Raw genomic sequence first — 12,566 nt, forward strand, 5'->3', positions numbered from 1 at the left:
AAGGGGACCAAGCACTGAACCTTGGGGAACCCCCACAGTGAGAGAATGGGAGGGGGAGGAGGAGCCTGCAAAAGAGACTGAGAAAGAATGACCGGAGAGGTAAGAGGAGAACCAGGAGAGGACGGAGTCTGTGAAGCCAAGGTCAGATAGCGTGTTGAGAAGAAGGGGGTGGTCCACAGTGTCAAAGGCAGCTGAGAGGTCGAGGTTGTCCCACGGGGGACTCACAGTCTTCATCCCCATTTTACAGACGAGGTAACTGGGGCCCAGAGAAGTTAAGTGAGTTGCCCAAAGTCACACAGCTGACAATTGGCGGAGCCGGGATTTGAACCCATGACCTCTGACTCCAGAGCCCCGTGCTCTTTCCACTGAGCCACGCAGCTTCTCTGTAGTCTTTTAGACTGTGAGCCCACTGTTGGGTAGGGGCCGCCTCTATACGTTGCCGACTTGTACTTCCCAAGCGCTTAGTACAGCGCTCTGCACACGGTAAGCGCTCAATAAATACGACTGATTGATTGATTGATTGATTGATTGATTGCAGTTCCAGCGCAGCCTGGCAGGCCAGGAGCCGCGGGGCATTGTGGGAGTTGTAGTTCCATCGCGGCCCGGCAGGCGAGAGCCGCGGGGCATTGTGGGAGTTGTAGTTCCAGGACGAGGCTGACAGGGCGGGAGTCGTAACTCCAGGCCCAGTCGGGGCACAATGGGAAGAGCCCGGGCTTGGGAGTCCGAGGTCGTGGGTTCGAATCCCCACGCCAACAATCAATCAATCAATCGTATTTATTGAGCGCTTACTGTGTGCAGAGCACTGTACTAAGCGCTTGGGAAGTCCAAGTTGGCAACATATAGAGACAGTCCCTACCCAACAGTGGGCTCACAGTCTAAAAACTGCCAGCTGGGTGACTTTGGGCAAGTCATTTCACCCCAGCGCTTTGCACATAGTAAGCGCTTAATAAATGCCATCATTATTATTATTCTTCGTGAAGCGTTCCATATCTTTCTGATGATGATGATGGTATTTGTTAAGCGCTTACTATGTGCAAGGCACTGTTCTAAGCACTGTGGAGGTTACAAGGCGATCAGGTTGTCCCGGGGGAGGGGGCTCACAGTTTTAATCCCCATTTTACAGATGAGGGAACTGAGGCACAGAGAAGTTAAGTCACTTGTTATGACTCTTTGTATTTGTTAAGTATTTACTATGTGCCAAGCAGTGATGACTTGACCCCTGTCCACATGTTTTGTTTGGTTGTCTGTCTCCCCCCTCTAGACGGTGAGCCCGTTGTTGGGTAGGGACCGTCTCTATATGTTGCCGACTTGTACTTCCCAAGCGCTTAGTACAGTGCTCTGCACACAGGAAGCGCTCAATAAATACGATTGAATGAATGAATGAATTCTCTGGGCCTCGGTTCCCTCACCTGTAAAATGGGGGTGAAGATTGTGAGCCCCACGTGGGACAACCTTGATTACCTTGTATCCCTCCCAGCGCTTAGAACAGTGCTTGGTGCATAGTAAGCGCTTAACAACTGCCAACATTATTATTATTCAATCGTGTTTGTTGAGCGCTTACTGTGTGCAGAGCACTGGACTAGGCGCTTAGTAATTATAATGATGGTATTTATTAAGCGCTTACTATGTGCCATGCACTGTGCTAAGTGCTGGGGGAGATACAAGGTCATCAGGTTGTCCCACGTGGGGCTCACAGCCATCATCCCCATTCTACAGATGAGGGAACTGAGGCACAGAGAAGTTAACGATAATACTAACAGTTGTGGTATTTGTTAAGCGCTTACTATGAGCCAGGCACTGGGATAGATACAAGTAAATTGGGTTGGACATAATCCCTGTCCCACATAATAATAATAATGATGGCATTATTAGTAAGCACCTAACAAATACCACAATTATCACTGTATTATTGCATTACTATTATTATTGTTAAGCACTTACTGTGTGCCAGCCTTTACAGTCTAGGGGGAATTTATAGTCTAGAGTCTGCCAAGTTGAAGGCACTTGGCAAAGTTATGGGGTTTTGTATTTATTTTTTAGACTGTGAGCCCACTGTTGGGTAGGGACTGTCTCTATATGTTGCCAACTTGTACTTCCCAAGCGCTTAGTACAGTGCTCTGCACACAGTAAGCGCTCAATAAATACGATTGATTGATTGTACTCTCCTCCCAAACATCTAGGAAGTGCAGAAGGAGTTCCGGCCTGGGGGGTATAGCAAGAATAATCAATCAATCAATCAATCAATCAATCGTATTTATTGAGCGCTTACTGTGTGCAGAGCACTGTACTTAGCGCTTGGGAAGTACAAGTCGGCAACATATAGAGACAGTCCCTACCCAACAGTGGGCTCACAGTCTAGAAGGGGGAGACGGAGAACAAAACCAAACATACTAACAAAATAAAATAAATAGAATAGATATGTACAAGTAAAATAAATAAATAAATAAATAGAGTAATAAATATGTACAAATATACATATATATGTATATATACATATATATACACATGCATAGATATATGTATATATATACATATATACAATAAAAAAGATGAAGGCGGGAGAGTCAAAAGTTAGGGGGATTTAGACTGCAAGCTTGGGATAATGTGTATGTGGGGAGAGTAGGTGGAAAGTTTTGATGCCAATTTTCGTAGCCTGAGAAATAGGAAATGGAGGTTTTTGAGGAGTGAAGAATTGGGTGCCGACTGAGTTTCAAAAGATGATCCGGGGGGTTGAGGCATTCGTTCATTCATTCAATCAATCGTATTTATTGAGCACTGTTCTAAGCGCTCGGGAACAACAATTCGGGAACAAATAGAGACAATCCCTGTCCACAAAGGGCTCACAGTCTAGAAGGGGGGGAGGCAGGCATCAAAACAAGTCAACGGGCATCAATAGCACCAATATAAATAAATAAAATTATAGCTATATACACATCAATATAAGTAGAATTATAAATATTTACACAAGTGCTGTGACATTCATTCATTCATTCATTCATTCAATCGTATTTATTGAGCACTTCCTGTGTGCAGGACACTGTACTAAGCGCTTGGGAAGTACAAGTTGGCAACATCTAGAGACGGTCCCTACCCAACAGTGGGCTCACGGTCTAGAAGGGGGAGGCAGACAACAAAACGAAACATATTAACAAAATAAAATAGGTAGGATAAATATGTATATATAAAATAAATAAATAATAGAGTAATAAATACATACAAACAAACATATATACATATATACAGGTGCTGTAGGGAGGGGAAGGAGGTAAGGTGGGGGGATGGAGAGGGAGAGGAGGGAGAGAGGAAGGAGGGGGCTCAGTTGGGGAAGGCCTCCAAATAAATTAGGTTGGAAGTAATCCCTGTCCCACATAATAATAATAATGATGGCATTATTAGTAAGCACCTAACAAATACCACAATTATCACTGTATTATTGCATTACTATTATTATCCAGGGACCAGGGTAGAGCAAAAGGAGCTAGTTGGGGAGATGGAGAGGGGAGGAGGAGTAGAGGAAAAGGGGATTTGGAAGAGAGCTCACTGTGGGCAGAGAAGTTCTATCAATTCTGTTGTATTGTACCCTCCCAAACGCTTATTACAGTGGCCTTTACACAGTAAGAGCTCAATAAATACCACTGATGATGAGGAGGAATGAAAGGCTGGAAGCAAGGGAAGCAGCGTGGCTCAGTGGAAAGAGCACGGGCTCTGGAGCCGGAGGTCATGGGTTCGGATCCCAGATCCGCCACATGTCTGCTGTGTGACCTTGGGCAAGTCACTTAACTTCTCTGAGCCTCAGTTACCTCATCTGTAAAATGGGGATTAAGACTGTGAGCCCCACGTGGGACAACTTGATCACCTTGTATCTCCCCCCCCAGCGCTTAGAACAGTGCTCTGCACATAGTGCTCTCCCCCTCGTCCCCCCTCTATCCCCCCATCTTACCTCCTTCCCTTCCCCACAGCACATGTATATATGTTTGTACATATTTATTACTCTATTTATTTATTTTACTTGTACATATCTATTCTATTTATTTTATTTTGTTAGTATGTTTGGTTTTGTTCTCTGTCTCCCCCTTTTAGACTGTGAGCCCACTGGTGGGTAGGGACTGTCTCTATATGTTGCCAATTTGTACTTCCCAAGCGCTTAGTACAGTGCTCTGCACACAGTAAGCGCTCAATAAATACGATTGATGATGATGATGAGTAAGCGCTTAACAAATGCCATCAAAAAAAAAAAAGGGAGATCGTTGAGGAGGTTGACACAGTAGTCTAGTCATGATATGGTCAGAGCTCGGACCAAAGTGGAAGCTAAGGAGAAAAAGGGATAGATCCAGGGAATCTCGTGGGGGAAAAACCAGCTGGATGGGGCAGAAGATTGTGTGTGAGAGCTAAAAGATAGTGAGGAGTTGGAGTTGAGGGTGACCCCGAGGTTGGAGGCCTCTGGGGCAGGGAGGATGGTGGTCATTGACTGAGATGGGAAAGTTAGGAGGAGGAGAGGGTTTAGGAGGGAAAACGAGAAGTTCAGTTTTCGACTTGTTCAGTTTGAGGAGTGGAGATTAATTAATTCATTCATTCAATCGTATTTATTGAGCGCTAACTGTGTGCAGAGCACGGTACTAAGCGCTTGGGAAGGACAAATTGGCAACATATAGAGACGGTCCCCACCCAACGGCGGGCTCACAGTCTGGAAGGGGGAGACAGACAGCAAAACAAAACGTGTGGACAGGTGTCTAGTCGTCAGAACAAATAGAATTAAAGCTAAATGCACATCCTTAACAAAATAAATAGGGTAGTTAATATGTACAAGTAAAATAGAGTGATAAATCTGTGCAAACATATATACAGGTGCTGTGGGGAGGGGAAGGATGTAGGGCGGGGGAGGATGGGGAGGAGAAGAGGAAAAAGGGGGATCAGTCTGGGAAGGCCTCTTGGAGGAGGAGATGTTCTGAGGCAAGAAGAGGTGTAAGGTGGTGGGTATATTTGGGGGTAGAGGTGGTAACTGAAGGCACGGGGCTGGGAGTCAGAAGGACCTGGGCTCCAGTCCCGGCTCCACCACTTGTCTGCTGTGTGACCTGGGGCAAGTCACTTCACTTCTCCAGGCCTCAGTTACCTCATCTACAAAATGGGGATAAAGAGTGTGAGCCCCATGTGGGACGTGGACTGTGCCCGATCTGATTAGCTTGTTATCCAATCTAACAGCTATCTGTTAGCTGTTGGGAAACAGCGTGGCTCAGTGGAAAGAGCCCCGGCTGTGGAGTCAGAGGGCAGGGGTTCAAATCCCGGCTCCGCCAATTGTCAGCTGTGTGACTGTGGGCAAGTCACTTCACTTCTCTGGGCCTCAGTTCCCTCATCTGTACAATGGGGATTAAGACTGTGAGCCCCCCGTGGGAAAACCTGATCACCTTGTAACCTCCCCAGCGCTTAGAACAGTGCTTTGCAAATAGTAAGCACTTAATAAATGCCATCATCATTATTATTATTACTAGTACTAAAGCCTTATTGGAGGCACACCTCCTCCAAGAGGCCTTCCCTGACTAAGCCCTCCTTTCCTCTTCTCCCACTCCCTTCTGCATCACCCTGACTTGCTCCCTTTATTCATCCCCTCTCCCTGCCCCACAGCACTTAGGTACGTTCATTCATTTCATTCATTCAGTCGTATTTATTGAGCGCTTACTGTGTGCAGAGCACTGAACTAAACGCTTGGGAAGTACAAGTTGGCAACATATACAGACGGTCCCTACCCAACGTATCTGAACTTATTTATTTACATTAATGTTTTTCTCCACCTCTGGACTGTAAGCTCACTGTCGGCATGGTATGTGTCTGTTTATTGTTTTGTTGTACTTTCCTAAGCACAAGTTTTCAGAGTACACGTAGTAAGTGCTTAATCAATCAATCAATCAATCAATCGTATTTATTGAGCGCTTACTGTGTGCAGAGCACTGTACTAAGCGCTTGGGAAGTCCAAGTTGGCAACATATAGAGACATCCCTACCCAACAGTGGGCTCACAGTCTAAAAGGGGGAGACAGAGAACAAAACCAAACATACTAACAAAATAAAATAAATAGAATAGATATGTACAAGTAAAATAAATAAATGAATAGAGTAATAAATATGTACAAACATATATACATATATACAGGTGCTGTGGGGAAGGGAAGGAGGTAAGATGGGGGGGATGGAGAGGGGGACGAGGGGGAGAGGAAGGAAGGGGCTCAGTCTGGGAAGGCCTCCTGGAGGAGGTGAGCTCTCAGCAGGGCCTTGAAGGGAGGAAGAGAGCGAGCTTGGCGGATGGGCAGAGGGAGGGCATTCCAGGCCCGGGGGATGACGTGGGCCGGGGGTCGATGGCGGGACAATAATAAATGCCATCATTAATTAATTAATCTACTCCAGCACTCAGTATGGTGACTGAAACAGAGTAAACTCTTCATGAATACCGTAATTATTATTATTTATTCAGTCAGTCGTATTTTTTGAGCGTTTATTGGGCGCAGAGCGCTTGGGAGAGGACAATCCAATTAGAAACAGATACATTCCCCGCCCACAACGAGTTTACAGTCTAGAGGATGCGCTTACACTCATCATCATCAATCGTATTTATTGAGCGCTTACTGTGTGCAGAGCACTGTACTAAGCGCTTGGGAAGTACAAGTTGGCAACATATAGAGACAGTCCCTACCCAACAGTGGGCTCACAGTCTAAAGGGGGATGCAAAGGGTTGGAGATCCAGAAGAGAGAACTGAGGGATACTGTCAGTTAGGAGAGCCAAAGTAGAAAACAGAGAAGGAGCGAACCAGTTTAGTCCTGTGCCTGCCAAACTAAGGTCGGGGTGGGAAGACAAACAGGATTCGGACAAACTAGAGCCCTTTGGACTTGGCTTTAAAAAAAATGATAATTAGGATGGTGTTTTTCATCCATTCCTTCATTCATTCAATCACATTTATTGAGCGCTTACTTGGAAAGTCCAATTCAGCAATAAAGAGAGACAATCCCTCCCCGCAACAGGCTCACAGTCCAGAAAGGGGGGAGACAGACATCGAAACAAGTAAACAGGCATCGATAGCATCGATATAAATAAATAGAATTGTAGATCAATCAATCAATCAATCGTATTTATTGAGTGCTTACTGTGTGCAGGGCACTGTACTAAGCCCTTGGAAAGTACAATTCAGCAATAGAGAGACAAACCCTCCCCGCAACGGGTTCACAGTCTTGAAGGGGGGAGATGGACATCAAAACAAGTAAACGGGCATCGATAGCATCGATATAAATAGAATTGCAGATCAATCAATCAATCAATCGTATTTATTGAGTGCTTACCATGTACAGAGCACTGTACTAAGCGCTTGGAAAGTACAATTCAGCAATGAAGAGAGACAATCCCTCCCCGCAACGGGCTCACAGTCCAGAACGGGGGAGACAGGCATCAAAACAAGTAAACGGGCATCGATAGCATCGATATAAATAAATAGAATTGTAGATCAATCAATCAATCAATCATATTTATTGAGTGCTTACTCTGTGCAGGGCACTGTACTAAGCGCTTGGGAAGTACAAGTTGGCAACATATAGAGACAGTCCCTACCCAACAGTGGGCTCACAGTCTAAATCAATCAATCAATCCATCAATCGGATTTATTGAGTGCTTACTGTGTGCAGAGCACTGTACTAAGCGCTTGGGAAGTACAAGTTGGCAACATAGAGAGACAGTCCCTACCCAACAGTGGGCTCACAGTCTAAAAGGGGGAGACAGACAACAAAACCATACTAACAAAATAAAATAAATAGAATAGATATGTACAAGTCATCATCATCATCAATCGTATTTATTGAGCGCTTACTGTGTGCAGAGCACTGGACTAAGCGCTTGGGAAGTACAAGTTGGCAACATATAGAGACAGTCCCTACCCAACAGTGGGCTCACAGTCTAAAAGGGGGAGACAGAGAACAAAACCAAGCATACTAACAAAATTAAAATAAATAGAATAGCTATGTACAAGTAAAATAAATAAATAAATAAATAGAGTAACAAATATGTACAAACAGATATACATATATACAGGTGCTGTGGGGAAGGGAAGGAGGTAAGTAAAATAAATAAATAAATAGAGTAATAAATATGTACCCCATCCAACCCTGGGGCCAATCTAAGGAGAGAGATGGGATTAAGACCCCACGTGGGACAACCTGATTATCTTGTATCTACCCCAGTGCTTAGAACTGTGCGTGGCACATAGTAAGCGCTTAACAAAATACCATTATCATTATTATTTATTATTATGGGTCCTGGAGGCTGCAGGGACCCAGGTGACCAAGAACCCAGGGTCCAAAGCCGCCTTGCAGTCGGAAATTCTGGGGGCAGTGGGAAACGGACACAGCCGTTGTGTCCGTTACAAGGTAACAGAGGTTACCTTGTAACCTCTCCAGCGCTTAGAACAGTGCTTTGCACATAGTAAGCGCTTAATAAAGCGCTTACCTCCTTCCCTTCCCCACAGCACCTGTAGATATGTATATATGTTTGTACATATTTATTACTCTATTTATTTATTTATTTTACTTGTCCATATCTATTCTATTTATTTTATTTTGTTAGTATGTTTGGTTTTGTTCTCCGTCTCCCCCTTTTAGACTGTGAGCCCACCGTTGGGTAGGGACCGTCTCTATATGTTGCCAATTGGTACTTCCCAAGCGCTTAGTACAGTGCTCTGCACATAGTAAGCGCTCAATAAATACGATTGATGATGGTGAATAAATGCTATCATTATTATTATTATTATTAAACTGGTCACGGGCTTGACCCAGTTTCTCCACTGCACCGACCACCTCAATAATAGCCCCCTTGCTGACCCCCCAACTGTTAGGGCAGAGGTCCTCATAACTATGACAGAACTATCCCGTGCTGCCTGAAGCCCTGGGGAATCTTAAGATCCTTCTTTCAAGTATTGTGTACTTACTTATTGCCACATTTTTATCTTGGTTTGTTTAATCTGTAACTTGTTGTTCTTCGCTAGGCTCTCAATGACTTAGATATCCTCCTGCCCTGACTTGGATTGGGAACCCAAGGTAAACCAAAGACCCATTGCCGTCTCTGTACTTCCCAAGCGCTTAGTACAGTGCTCTGCGCGCAGTAAGCGCTCAATAAATACGATTGAATGAATGAATGAATGAATGAATGAATGGGAGCAGGGCGGCCTACTGGAAAGATCATGGGTCTAGGAGACCTGCGTTCTAATCCCGGTTCTGCCCCTTTCCTGCTGCATGACCTTGGACTAGTCACTTCACTTTTTCTGGGCCTCAATTGCCGCTTCTATAAAATGGAGATCAAAAACCTATCTTTCTTCCTCCGAAGGAACAGGGACTGTGTCTAATTCCCACCTGCGTACTCTCTCCCAATGCTTAGTACAGTGCTTTGCACACAGTAAATGCTTAATCTTGTCTTATGCTGTCCAGTCGTTTCTGACCCATAGCGACGCCACGGACACATCTCGCCCAGAAATCCCCACCTCCAACTGCAATCGTTCTGGTCGCGTATCCGTAGAGTTTTCTTGGTAAAAATCCGGAAGTGGTTTACCACTAGTCATGGGTTCAAATAATAATAATAATAATAATAATGATGGCATTTATTAAGCGCTTACTATGTGCAAAGCACTGGCTGGGGAGGTTACAAAATGGTCAGGTTGTCCCACGGGGGGCTCACAGTCTTCATCCCCATTTTGCAGATGAGGGAACTGAGGCCCAGAGAAGTGAAGCGACTTGCCCAAAGTCACACGGCTGACAATTGGCGGAGCCGGGATTTGAACCCATCACCTCTGACTCCAAAGCCCACGCTCGTTCCATTGAGCCACACTGCTTCTGCTTTGCAAATCCTTGTAAAGGATCCCTTGCAAATTCTCCTTTGCAAATCAATCAATCAATCGCATTTATTGAGCGCTTACTGTGAGCAGAGCACTGTACTAAGCGCTTGGGAAGTACAAGTTGGCAACATATAGAGACCGTCCCTACCCAACAGTGGGTTCACAGTCTAAAATCCCGGCTCTGCCCCTCGTCGGCTGTGTGACTTTGGGCAAATCACTTAATTTCTCTGTGCCTCGGTTACCTCATCTGTAAAATGAGGATTAAGATTGTGAGCCCCACGTGGGACAACCTGATTACCTTGTATCCCCCACAGCGTTTATAACAGTGCTTGGCACATAGCAAGTGCTTAACAAATACCATCAGTATTACTACCATTGCCGCCTGCCACGCGGTCAACTAAGTCTCTGCCCTCAAATCTCTCCCACGCCGCTGCTGCCCAGCACAAGTGCTTAATAAATACAGTGAATAATTATGGCATAGAAGTGCTTACTATGTGCCGGGCACTGTACTAAGCACTGGGGTGGGTACAAGCAAATCGGGTTGGACACGGTCCCCGTCCCATATGGAGACGGTCCCTACCCAACAGTGGGCTCACAGTCTAGAAGGGGGAGACAGAGAACAAAACCGAACATATTAACAAAATAAAATAAATAGAATAGATATGTACAAGTAAAATAAACAAATAAATAGAGTAATAAATCTGTACAAACATATATACAGGTGCTGTGGGGAAGGGAAGGAGGTAAGATGGTGGGAGGGATGGAGAGGGGGACGAGGGGGAGAGGAATCAATGGCATTTATTGAGCAACTTACTGTAGGCTAAGCACTGTACTAGGCTCTTGGGAGAGTACAGTATAATGGGGTTAGTAAACGTGAGCCCAGCCCTTAAGGAGCACAAGCCCACAGGTCAATGGGGGAGACACACATTCAAATAAATTACAGATAGGGGAGATGGATATGCACAAAATAATACTAATAATGGCATTTATGAAGCGCTTATCATGTGCCAGATCTGTTTCTAGAACTGAGCTCGGTCCTGAGCTTCACAGATGAGAACTCCTGCCTTGAAAAGATTTGGAATTTATAAAGAAAACCAGGAGACAAAAGTTTTCAGAATCAGGGCTTCTAAAGTGAATGAAAGAAATGTGATCAGGACATTTGGTAAACTCCAAGGACTACCTATTTTCCCCCACCCCAGATGCAAACCCCTGATCACCTGTATATATGTATATATGTTTTTACACATTTATTACTCTATTTATTTATTTATTTTATCTGTACATATTTATTCTATCTATCTTATTTTGTTAATATGTTTCGTTTCGTTCTCTGTCTCCCCCTTCTAGACTGTGAGCCCACTGTTGGGTAGGGACCGTCTCTATGTGTTGCCAACTTGTACTTCCCAGGCGCTTTGTACAATGCTCTGCACACAGTAAGCGCTCAATAAATACGATTGAATGAATGAATGAATATGGGGCTCACCGTCTCAATTCCCATTTGACAGATGAGGTAACTGAGGCACAGAGGAAGTGAAGTGACTTGCCCCAGGTCACACAGCGGAGAAGTGGTGAAGATGGGATTAGAACCCACGACCTTCTGATTCCCAGGCCCGTGCCCTATCCACGATGCCATGCTGCTTCACTGAAGGGGAAACGGGGGGCACCCGGATTTGAACCGGGGATCTCTTGATCTGTAATCAAATGCTCTACCACTGAGCTATACCCCCTTACTACTACTAATAATAATGGCATTTAGTAAGTGCTTACTATGTGCAAAGCACTGTTCTAAGCACTGGGGTAATAATAATAATAATAATAATAATAATAATAGGCATTTGTTAAGCGCTTACTATGTGCAAAGCACTGTTCTAAGCGCTGGGGTAATAATAATAATAATAGGCATTTGTTAAGTGCTTACTATGTGCAAAGCACTGTTCTAAGCGCTGGGGAGGATACAGGGTGATCAGGTTGTCCCATGTGGGGCTCACAGTCTTAATCCCCATTTTACAGATGAGGGAACTGAGGCCCAGAGAAGTGAAGTGACTTGCCCAAGATCACACAGCAGACATGTGGTGGAGCAGGGATTCGAACCCACGACCTCGGACTCCAAAGCCCGGGCTCTTTCCACTGAGTCAGCCATCAAGGGTCAACTCTGGAAGGAGTTTTGGTCGCCTGAAGGCGACTTCGAATGATGGGGGGGCATCCAAACCGACCGGGACGGCAACTTCATGCCCAATGGGGTCCCGCCGGTCACCAGTACAGCGCTCCGCATGCAGTAAGCGCTCAACAACTACGACTGAATGAATGAATGAACCACGAGAGGGGAGGTAGGGGGAGGTTCGCTTACTGCCTATCCGCTCGGTGTCGTAGTAGACGTACTTCACCGTCAGGGGTGTGAACATCATGCCCATCGTCTTCCCGGGGACGCCCATCGAAGCGCTACCAAGACAGAAAGCGTTTTATTATAGATACAAGGGGTAGATGCAAAGTTCTCTTACTACAGAGAAGCAGCGTGGCTCAGTGGAAAGAACCCGGGCTTTGGAGTCAGAGGTCATGGGTTCAAATCCCAGCTCCGCCAATTGTCAGCTGTGTGACTTTGGGCAAGTCCCTTCACTTCTCTGGGCCTCAGTTCCCTCATCTGTAAAATGGGGATTAAGACTGTGAACCCCCGTGGGACAACCTGATCACTTTGTAACCTCCCCAGTGCTTA

The 12,566-nt window shown here is 45.3% G+C and overlaps 1 non-coding gene across 1 annotated transcript; it reads right to left on the reverse strand.

Annotated features, from left to right (window-relative positions):
• Window positions 1-11,511: 11,511 nt before the first annotated feature.
• On the reverse strand, window positions 11,512-11,583 carry TRNAC-ACA. Its single transcript has one exon. It is a non-coding gene; the product is annotated as a tRNA-Cys (tRNA).
• Between the last annotated feature and the right edge of the window lie 983 nt (window positions 11,584-12,566).

This window comes from Tachyglossus aculeatus, chromosome 2 (assembly GCF_015852505.1).
Source record: "Tachyglossus aculeatus isolate mTacAcu1 chromosome 2, mTacAcu1.pri, whole genome shotgun sequence".
Classification (NCBI taxonomy): domain Eukaryota; kingdom Metazoa; phylum Chordata; class Mammalia; order Monotremata; family Tachyglossidae; genus Tachyglossus; species Tachyglossus aculeatus.